Below are 11,168 nucleotides of genomic sequence, written 5' to 3' on the forward strand. Positions count from 1 at the left end.
AATTTGATGAATTACTGAGAACCATCAGCCTCTAGACAAAACAAATAACATTTCTTACAGCTCCTGACAGAAATCTGAGGGTAAACACTTGGTAAGCTCAACATAGAACACTATATCCCTCGGAAAACGCCCCAAATAAATATCCAGAATGAATCAGGAACTGCTCCCCAACCATAATACCACAGTGTGATTTCATACAAAGTCAATGAAAAGACACGGAGAGATGAGATTCCCCGCCCATAGACCTTATTTGTCATAATGAATTTACGTTTTGATTAATGTCAGATGAAAATTCCAACATCTTTAGATGGCTTTGATTTTTTTAAACACTTAACTTACCTATCATAACTTTATAACGTTATGCTCAACTATAGCCAAGATCAAATCAAAACCGGAAAAAAATACATTAACTTACCCTATTAATCCCGGGCTCTCAGCCAGGGGTGAAGAAAAGATTGAACCTAAAAAGGAGACAGGTGCTGTCAATTGGTGCTGTTGGAAACTAACGTTACAACATCGTTGTAAGTTAACTAACGTTAACCAGCATTAATGTTTTATGCTAGCTGCTCACAAAGTTGTTTATTAATGCTAGCTAGCTTAGCTATCCGTTCATTCAGTTAATTTAGCTAACCCAGCTAAAAAGCTAACGTTAGCCAATGCCTCTTCAACAGTTTCAGCCATTTTAAGAAGTTAAAACCCGGTGAAAACATTCCGATGTGATGATGTTAACAAGCATTACACCACTATTAAAAATAATCACACTAAGCTGTTTGAATGTAACATCGTTCAACTTACCGTTATAAACTCTTTCCACAAAGCTTCCAGTCCGAACTGATCCAAAGAATGAAACAGTTTGCGCGCTCGTTCCGACGAGTCCGGGCCAGAACAACTACGATTCCGCTGACTGACTTCTGGTCCGGTATGAACCGGTTCGAAAGAAAAAAAAATGAAACAATTCGCGTGCTCGTTCCGACGAGTCCGGGCCAGAACTATTATGATTCCGCCGACTGATGGATGCTCACGCCCACTCCTACATGCGGGCCGTATCTGGAACTGGGCAGTAAAACGGGACTGTTACACGGATCTGCCGGTTTGAAGGCGGATTCGGCCCAGAGTCAGCTGCTATCTGGGTTACACCACGGCGGGATATTAGGCGCTGGAGGCTCGGCCGCACTCCGACGCATCAAACCAACATTACAGACATTATCACCGTTTCCGACATACATTCAGTTCACCCTCCAAACCCCCAATGTCCCAGCAGTTCAAATGTTCATTCCAATAACTTAAATCGTCCGGATGGAGCCAGATGTCCTCCGGTGGAAAAAGGAAAAACGAAAAAATACCAAGGTGAAGTGTGGCGAGCCGCCGCAGTCAACAATGTTCCACAGTTAACTTAGGCAACCTCGACCCAGTCTGTTTAGCCGATGGGATGATGAAGTAGTCCAGAAAAGTCAAAGCATATGATCCACCAACAAAAGTTCCTTTGTCGCGTCCGTCTGGCAAACCTCACACAGAGCCCACTAAACACTTACTGCTTCCACCTGTTGCGCTCTAGCGTCCCCCCCCCCCCAACGTCACTTCCCACTCTCCTTTTAAAACCTACTCTGTGGCAAAACAATAATGAGTGGGGAAGAAAAAAAAAATACATAAAAGGTCCTTACAACAATCCGTGATACACCACAGGCTCCTGATATACAGTTGCTTTTTTTTTTTCACGTGAAGGCACAACCAATACACATAAAGCAGGTTTACCAACACATTAAAAGCTGTACCTGAAGGCAGAATAGGCGACTATTACAAGGTGATATAAAAATGCGGTTAAATACATCAAAGAAATAAACAATGGCTAAACAATGAGAATGTCGGTTTCTATTGTGGGAGTGTTTGACTCATACGGGCAGCTAATGAACGCAAGCTATGTGTTTTAAGAGTTAAAGATAATTAACAACTATTGGACATCACTGATCACTGAATGCAGGGTTTTGGTCTTACTGCGTGTCGCTTCTCCAAGCCGGGTGCTGGTCAACGGTCTCACACTGGCAGAGATCCGTGCGTTCTCGGTTAGGACAGCTTAAAGCCGTCGGCCAGTTGCTTTCTCTGCCAGGGACTTGCTCCGGAGGTCCGTCTTTTGTCGGCTTATTGGAGAAACTTGCAGTGGAACCTTCTCAACCCTGCTCGGGTCAAAGGTTTGGTCGTCCTTTGTTACTGCTGGCGGGTAGGTCCGACCTCCGTGGGCTTAGCTCGACGCATAAAGCTTAAAAAGAACTTCTTGACTGATGGACTGATAACTTTTAACAAAACAAAACGCAAGTAAAGTTGCTGTTAAACGAGGGAAAAATCGATGTCGCGGCGCTTCGCGTATGTTGCTTGAAAACCAAGAAAGCTTTGTTGTGCCGGGCCGAAGATGTTAGGGCGTTGCCGGGAGAGGGGCACGCGTTGGAGAGCCAGGAACAAGCCAGGGAGGGAGAGCTTGTCTTTTCTTTTAATATGTCTAATCAAAAGAAAATTCTATTTGCGCATATTGTAATCAAATATCTTCCACAATCAAACCTTAATTGTCAATGGTTGTACCGTTCTTAGTTTAAGCACTTGATAAAAGGAAAACAATTGTTAGCAGTTCAACTTTGAGGTTAGCATTTCAGAATGAATCACATCAGAGGAGAAGAACTTAACTAGTTTTCTGGATATATTGGCGGTTACACATTCTTAGAAAATATAAGCAAGATACACGAATGGCATCAGATTATTGGACATGAAAAATACAGAGTAATATTTATACATTTACGGCATTTCAGACGATGGCCAATAATACTTATTTTGTCCACTTGGGGGAGCCCGGGTTACATGAGGATAGCTCTGATTAATCCTAAAACAATCTTCTCAGGAGCTGGGGAATTTAGTCAATTTTAACCTTAAATTTGAGCTGGAAAATTAATCCAGTATAGGATGACATTTCTTTAGCATCATTTCTAAAGGAAGTGTCAGAAAGTATTGTGAACAAAGCATTAGTTACCAATAAAATGAATAAAGTCAGGTGACCTTGCTGAAAATTAAAACACTGCTAAATTAACTTTTTAGATTCTTTAAACAACACTAAGGTAACGTAACTATTCAAATGGAGGCAAACACCACTACTAACTTAGCAAGGATTATTGGTTAAACAGAACAACAGTTTATAATGAAACATTGTTTTAGCTCAAGAAGGCAGGAGAACCAGAAAACTGCTAGCCCCGCTGCGCTGTCCACCAATTACTCTTTCACCCACCCCGGCCGTCTGGGAGGGGGGGTGGGACTAGGTTCTTAATTTCCAAAAAATGGAGATTCACACAGCTGCTACCTCTGAATCAATATGCCTCCTTCGAATACCATGCTGTCTTTGTGTCCGCTCCGGTAAAGGTCTCTGTGATTGTCATATACCGTCCACCAGGACAAATGGGTAACTTTGTGGCAGAGCTAGACACACTGCTGTCTTCAATACCAGAGCATGACTGTCCCCCCTACTTGTCCTCGGTGACATGAACATTCACTTAGACAATTCAAACTCAGCAGACTTCCTGTCTCTGATTGAGTTCTTTGATCTAACACGGGTTCCCAGCCCCCCGACCCACAAAGCTGGCAAGGTGCTTGACCTCGTTCTTGTCCGAAACAGTCACACCTCTACATGTGTCAGACCACTATTTCATTCAGTTTACGGTATGCCTACAGGAAAAGCCCATTGTTCCAACACCGTTGGTCTCACACTGCCGCAACCTCTGCAACCTGTCTCCCGCTCACTTTGCAGAGTAATATTTATACATTTACGGCATTTCAGACGATGGCCAATAATACTTATTTTCTCCACTTGGGGGAGCCCGGGTTACATGAGGATAGCTCTGATTAATCCTAAAACAATCTTCTCAGGAGCTGGGGAATTTAGTCAATTTTAACCTTAAATTTGGTCATTGGTAGCTTCTGCTCTACCTTCCCTCAATGCATTTTCCTCACTTGAGGTCAATGATGCCACACAATCTCTGTGCTCTACACTAAGCTTGTGCCTGGATAGTCTGTGTCCCCTATTTACCAAGCCTGCTCGCCCAAACCAGTCCCACCCGTGGCTAACTGATACCATCCGCGGACTCCGTAGTGATCTCAGAGCTGCTGAAAGAAAATGGCGAAAAACCAAAGACCCCGCCGACCTTGAGGGCTACCAATTGCTCCTATCCTTCTCAACAAGCATCAAGTGCTGCCAAAACTGCATTCTATAATGACAGAAGCAGTGCCCCTGACTCAAGGACATTATTTTCCACTTTTAAAGTGCTACTAAATCCTCCTTCACCACCCACAACCTTGTCTGCTGATACTTTTGCTGCCTTCTTCACAGGCAAAGTGACGCTATATATATATATAGACGCAATTCTACCTATCTTTCCTGCCAGGCGGTCTCGGCACGGATCACAGACTGTCTCTCGGACATATCTGCATGGATGAAGGCTTGCCACCTTCAACTAAACCTCTCTAAGACTGAACTTTTGACTCCTCAACCATAACTCCGAGGTGGTGAGAAACTTGGGTGTCATGATTGATGACCAGCTGTCCTTTTCAGACCATGTTGCTGCTTTCTCTCGGTCATGCTGCTTTGCTCTATACAACATAAGGAAAATCGGGCCCTATCTCACTCAGTACAACACCCAGCTTCTGGTACAGGCCATGGTTATCTCTCACCTCGACTATTGCAATGCCCTCCTAGCAGGTCTTCCAGCTTGTGTGGTGAAACCCTTACAAATGGTTCAGAACGCAGCAGCGCATCTGGTTTTTGATCAGCCCAAAAGAACTCATGTCACTCCATTACTCAGTGACCTCCACTGGCTCCTCGTGGCCTCCTGAATCAAATTCAAGTCACTAATGCTTTTATAAAGAGTGTCGCGCTGACCCGGCAGAGGGGTGGCTGTCTTCAGTGTGCCCGTCTCATTTCCTCCTCCCAGTTGCATGGCCCAAATTGCCATGTGGGAGACTGCAAACTTGCCTTCATTGAGTCACTTCAAAGAAGAAAGACGCATGCTGGAAGAAGATGCCTACATCGACGACATCCTGACTTCGCACGACTTCGACCATCTGAAATGCCTTACAGCCAACATTGAGCACATCCTGAAAGCTGGAGGATTCTACATGAAACCCTGGGTCTACTCTAATCAAAGTGGGAGGAAAGAATCCAAGAGTGAGATGCCCAGAATAGAGCCAAAGACTATGATCCTGCCAAACCAGCTGACGGAAGACAACAACAAAGCCCTTGGCCTTCGTTACACCATCGATAATGACAAGCTCCATGTCATGGTTGCAGTGAACTTTTCAAAGAAAAAGAGAAAGATGCGACTTGGTCAAGACCTGCTCAGAGAAGAAGTCAGAGATCAAACTCCTGATCCACTCCCCAGAAGAGAGCTGCTAAGCCAGGTCTCTGGCCTGTACGACCCACTTGGCCGTGTGACTCCTGTCAAGCAAAAGGGTGCCATCCTAGTCAGGAGATACTGCTTAGAAGACATGTGGGATGCTGCCTTGTCTGAAGGTCTCCGAGAAGATGCCATAAATCTATTAGAAGAATATACTGACCTGAGCCAACTTCGTTTCGCCAGATCCCTGACTCCGGCAGATCTCTGCGCAGAGCCCAGTGCCATCACATTCTCCTATGGCAGCGAACACTCATACGGCGCGGTGATGTATCTTTGCTGGAGCTGCAGCCATGGTGTCGTCATAAGACTGGTCGAATCCAAAGCCAAGCTGACCCCTCTTGACCACAAAGGCGATCCTGTGAAAGCTGAGATGTGCGGAGCCGTCTTCGCAGCCCGCCTCAAGACCTACTTCCAGAGACACTGCCAACTCCAGGTTGAGAAATGGTACCATCTTATTGACAGTCAGACCGTCCTGGGCGCAATACAGCGTGAGAGTTATGGCTATCAGACCTTCTTCGCAAACCATGTTGGCGAGATCCAAAGTAGCAATGACGTCCAAGACTGTTGGTGGATTCCAGGGCCAGTGAACATCGCAGACATCATCACCAGAGGGGCCAGCCCAGATGCCCTAACTGAGGACTCCGAGTGGCAGTCGGGTCCAAAGTTCCTCCAACTTCCTGAAGATGAGTGGCCGAAGAAATCCGCCAGAGACGTCGCAGCCCAGGCTCGAGACAAAGTCACAAAGATCCAGAAAAAGACATTTGTAGCACTACTTGCCAGGAGCCGCCTAAAGACAGCACATGATCCAGCCCAAGATCAAGCCCGGGTAGAATCCAGAAGACCACCAGCAGGAGCAGCAGTCCGACAAATAGTCGACGAAAGGTGCTTCACCAACCTGAGAAGGCTAGTTGGGACTGTGGCGTGGATCTGGAGAGCAGCTAATAAGTTCCTGAGTGCCAAGACCAGAGACCAAGAAAAGTGGGAGGCAGTACCATCCTCGAGTGTCCTTACAGTTAAAAAAGCAGCACAAGAGGGCGTCAACTTCCCAAGCACCACAACAGACCGACTAGTCATCTACAGAGACCAGACAAGTTGACTTCTAGTTTGTGGTGGCAGAGTCCAGACCTTCAAAGACCATTCCAAGCCTGGTTATCCACCCTGCTAGCCAGAGAAGCACACAGCGAGGGACATGACGAAGTGGCGGGAACCCTGCTGCGGATCAGGAGGAAGGCGTGGGTCATCAGAGGAAGAATTATCACCCAAAAAGTCGTTGACAAGTGTATCATCTGCAAGAAAGCAAAGGCCAGAACCTGCAAGCAAATAATGGGAAACTTACCTGAAGAGAGGTCAAGTCCTGCTGCACCATTCGAGTTCACGTCTGTTGACTTGTTTGGACCTTACCATGTGAAAGATGATGTCAAGAAGAGAGTAACAATGAAAGTATGGGACGTCGTATTTTGCTGTATGTGCAGCCGAGCCATCCATGTCAAGCTAGCAAACACACTATCAACAGAGAGCTTCCTGCTTACCTACCAGAGGTTCACCGCCGTCTGAGGCCACCCCCGAAAAATCTGGTCTGATCCTGGTACGAACTTTGTCGGAGCAAAAGCTGTCCTAAAAGAAATGTACACTTACCTGAATCAACAGAACAAAGAATCGCTTGAAGAGTACGCAGCCAGAAATGAGACCACCTGGACATGGAAAATCCTCCCGGCTGGTTGACTTCACTGAAACGGGGCCGCCGAAGCTGCTGTCAGAGTCACCAAGAGAGCCCCCCGAAGTCTTGGCAATGTAGAAGGCCTTACATTCAGTGAGTTCATGACAGTGCTCCAGCTGGCTGCCAATCTTGCCAATGAGACACCCATCAACGCCAGAGCATCCAGTACATCACGCCAAACAACCTGTTGCTTGGTCGAGCCGCACCAAGTGGAGGCTTCAAAACTGTCGACTACACTACTTACCCATTTGAAAGACTCAAAGTAGTACAACTACTTCTGGAAGTCCTGGAGCCAACTCGACGGTCCGAACCTGTTCGTTCGCAGCAAATGGCATGGAACGTTTGGCTCTGCGACCAAAACACACTGAGAGGGCAGTTCGGGCTTGCAAAAGTCATCGGCGTGAATCCTGATTCCAAAGGTGTCGTTCGAGATTTTCATGTGAGGGCCTCTCCAAGTTCCAGCGTTTCGGTGAGAAGTCCAAAACCTAGTGCCAGAGATCTCGAATCGAGTACCGTACTGCAACGGGACATCCGGCGCCTTGTGGTCCTCGTACCGGTGGAAGATCAAGTCGGAGACCAGCCCACCTGAGTGCGATCTTTCCGGGCATCACCGCGCAAAGATCGAGTGGGAGGTGTCACGCTGACCCGGCGGAGGTGTGGCTGTCTTCAGTGTGCCCGTCTCATATCCTCCTCCTGCATGCCATCTCACCTGCGCGCCGCTCTGCACAGCAGCCCGCACGTGACTGTGCGCGCCCTGGCGCACGCTCGACCAGGTGAATTGAATTGGGGCAATCAGAAGCTCGCGCCCAGTTCAATCAGCTGAGTAAAAATACGCACATCAGTCATTTGACTAGGGTGCGACGGACTGAGAGGACGGCAGAAGTACAAACGCATCCACTGTGAGGAACTGGGACTTTTTGATTGTGACGGGCTATTGGTAAGCTCACATGGACTCTCGTTTGGATCTTTGTCTGTTTGGGTGTAGAAATGTATTTAATGGGCTAAATGTGTTAATGTTGTGGGGAAAGTTTAAAAATGTCACTGCATGACTTAAAGTGATAGTAAACTGATAAGACCCAAATGCTTAAATTTATATGGGTAAAAAGTGTGGGTTTCCTACCTAATTTGTGTAGATTAATATTTAAATGGTAACCCAAAAAATCCTTTGTTAAAGCTTAATTAAAATTGATGAAAAGCATAAATAGTTTTAGTTAAAATGTAAAGAATATTCCTTAGTTAAAACCTTTATTAAAATGAACATTTGTTAAATAATACTTTTACCTAATCTAAAGATAATTACTTTCTACTTTGTTAAAATACTTAACCTTACCTGTGTTGGGAAAAATACCTGTTTATTCAAAATGCTTTTTATTTTTGTATTTAAAGGTTTTTCACCTGAAGCTGATTCTGTCACTGGTACCTGTTCAACTGGTCAAAATAAATATTTTCTGAGTGAAATCTAAAGTCTGGTCCTTTTCAAGTGTGGACACCTCACAGTTAGAAAAAACACTTGACAAAGAGTGACTACTGGGTCTGCACCCATCTACCTAAACTCCATAATACAAACTTACCTTCCTTCTCGGGCGCTACGCTCCTCCAACGAACGCCGCCTGGCTCTGCCATCCCTTCACACAAAGCAATCCCAGTCCCGGCTATTCTCATCTGTGACACCACGATGGTGGAACGAGCTACCACACGCCATCAGAGCAGGGGCGTCCCTCTCTAACTTCAAGAAGCTCTTGAAAACTCATCTCTTCCGAGAACACTTCCTTTCATAACACCTCTGACTCCTAACCTCTAACGTGCACTTCCTGTGCTCTTCTTCTTCTATCCCCTACAATTATCTTTTATTGATAGCACTTTTTTTTTGATTGCACTTTTTGTTAACTCTTACTTCCTTCCCTAGGTATCTAGCCCATTGATGTGATATGTACTATGAGCTCTTACTAGTATTTATTGTCAGTTGTAGATCTGTATTTGATGCTCGTGTGTTGTTCCTCAAATGTATGTTGGATAAAAGCGTCTGCCAAATGAGTAAATGTTATTAAAAGCACACCACGCTAATGCTAGCTTGGCCAAGCTAGATGTACAACGAGCTAAATGAAAGCTCTCTGTAGTCTAACTGTTAAGCTTAGATGCCATGTATCTTCAATCTGCACATTATTACCTACAGTGAATCACACAGACAGAGGGAAGGAGGACAGGAGCTAGCTGCCTAGCATGCGGCTCATGTTAGCATGTTTGATTCTATATAGCCAAATTCATTCCCTGATATGCTTCCAATAATGAGATATCCTTATCGGATCGATAATTATGCATCCCTATCAGATACAGCCTGAAAGGTGGTGGTGGGTAATGAACTTAGCATAGGAAGCAGCAAGTACTGGCAGGAAGGCTACGCCAGCTTAAATGGGCGCCTTGTCTGGAATTTGCCAATGAATGCTAAGAGAGCTGCTGAAGATCGCTGCTATCGCTAATATGCTGGAATGAGTGGAGCTTGACTTTGTTGCCTGGCTGAACTAACACTATGCTTGATTTTTGGGTAAACATACATCAGTAAATAAGTGCTAAAGACGTGTTGAGATGCTCTCCCTGTGTTAAACATCGAAACAACAGTCCAAATAAAGATTTAGGAAGAAGACAGCGAGGCGGCTAGAATGAGCTCAGTTCATCTAAAATAATATCTGCTTTGCTTCTGGGATTAAAGGAGAATAATGACACACATCAACTTCCAGCTCCAAACTAATAAAACCGATTTTATTTCCATGTGTCGAAGCCATCGCAGCGAACCAGAGCAAGTTGACCAAAACATTTCCCAGCAGCCACTTCTCCCACAGCAGAGTCCAAACAGTGCTTCCTGTTCTCTACAGTTAGGTGTCTTATTGGAAATGGTCTCAGTAGATGACAGGATCTGTCTCGTCCCTATCCTTTCTATTGGCCTCCATTTCTCCTCCTGTTTTCTCCCCTTTCTCTCTCCCCCTCTTTCTCTGCCTATCTGCCAGATATGATATGACCATATATGACCATTTTTAGGGCTGTGCCCCTAATGCCGACACACTGTTTGAGTCGGGATAAGAGAATGGAGTGGTGTGGTGTCCTTTTGCTGAAGGACGTACTGAGGTTGCTGACGTACTGCGGTAAGCGTGTCGACTCATTTCCGTTTCCGGTGCTTGTGTGTTGGTACCGTGTTGTGCTACTCTCGCTAAATACCAGTTACATTTGTTAGATTACAGCAGCCAACTGTTTCTTACAGTAATTTTGCCTAAGCACTCACAGTTCTTTCCATCTTTTAGTGACTGCTGTTCAATCTCATAGTTGTTCAAAAGTTTTTGTAGCTAATGCTACAGTACTTTAGTTTAGCCGTTAGCGACATTAGCTCAGCAGCTAGCGATGGCTTCTCCTTCTTCCTCCCTCCCCCCTACTTTCGCTGCCTCCTTTAGCAGTAATGGTACGTGTAATAAGTGTAGTTTATTTTTAGACATGGAGGCGAGGCTCAGTGATTTAGAAGTCCGGCTCCGCACCTTGGTAGATCAGTCTTTAGCTACTGTAGCTAGCCAGTCCCCGGTAGTCGGTGCTGAACGGCCTGAGTTAGCCTCTGGTAGCCGTCCCCCGGCATCCCCTGTGCAGCCAGGAAGGGAGGGCTGGGTGACTGTCTGAAGGAGGAATAGTCGTAAGCATTCAAAGTCCACGGGGCATCATCAACCTGTTCACGTTTCTAACAGATTTTCCCCACTCAGCGACACACCCGCTGAGAAACCAACTCTGATCATTGGCAGCTCCATTTTGAGAAACGTGAAGTTAGCGAAGCCAGCGGCCATAGTTAAGTGCATCCCTGGGGCCAGAGCGGGCGACATTGAGTCTTATTTGAAACTGCTGGCTAAGGATAAACGTAAATACAGTAAGATTGTTATTCACGTCGGCGGTAATGACTCCCGGTTACGCCAATCGGAGGTCACTAAGATTAATGTTGAGTCGGTGTGTACATATGCAAAAACAATGTCGGACACCGTAGTTTTCTCTGGACCCCT

General features: G+C 45.7%; 1 protein-coding gene across 2 annotated transcripts in view; it reads right to left on the reverse strand.

The window, feature by feature from the left end:
* Window positions 1-1,458, reverse strand: part of LOC123980744 (synapse differentiation-inducing gene protein 1) — a 51,938-nt gene extending 50,480 nt beyond the window's left edge. For both annotated transcript variants that reach the window (XM_046065275.1, XM_046065277.1), the window contains exons 1-2: window positions 796-1,458; window positions 416-461 (exon numbers count right to left, since the gene is read on the reverse strand). The gene's annotated coding sequence lies outside the window, so the exon portion shown is untranslated. The remainder of the gene's footprint in view (window positions 1-415; window positions 462-795) is intronic.
* Window positions 1,459-11,168: the final 9,710 nt, after the last annotated feature.

The sequence above is a fragment of the Micropterus dolomieu genome, linkage group LG12, assembly GCF_021292245.1.
Source record: "Micropterus dolomieu isolate WLL.071019.BEF.003 ecotype Adirondacks linkage group LG12, ASM2129224v1, whole genome shotgun sequence".
Taxonomy (NCBI): Eukaryota; Metazoa; Chordata; class Actinopteri; order Centrarchiformes; family Centrarchidae; genus Micropterus; species Micropterus dolomieu.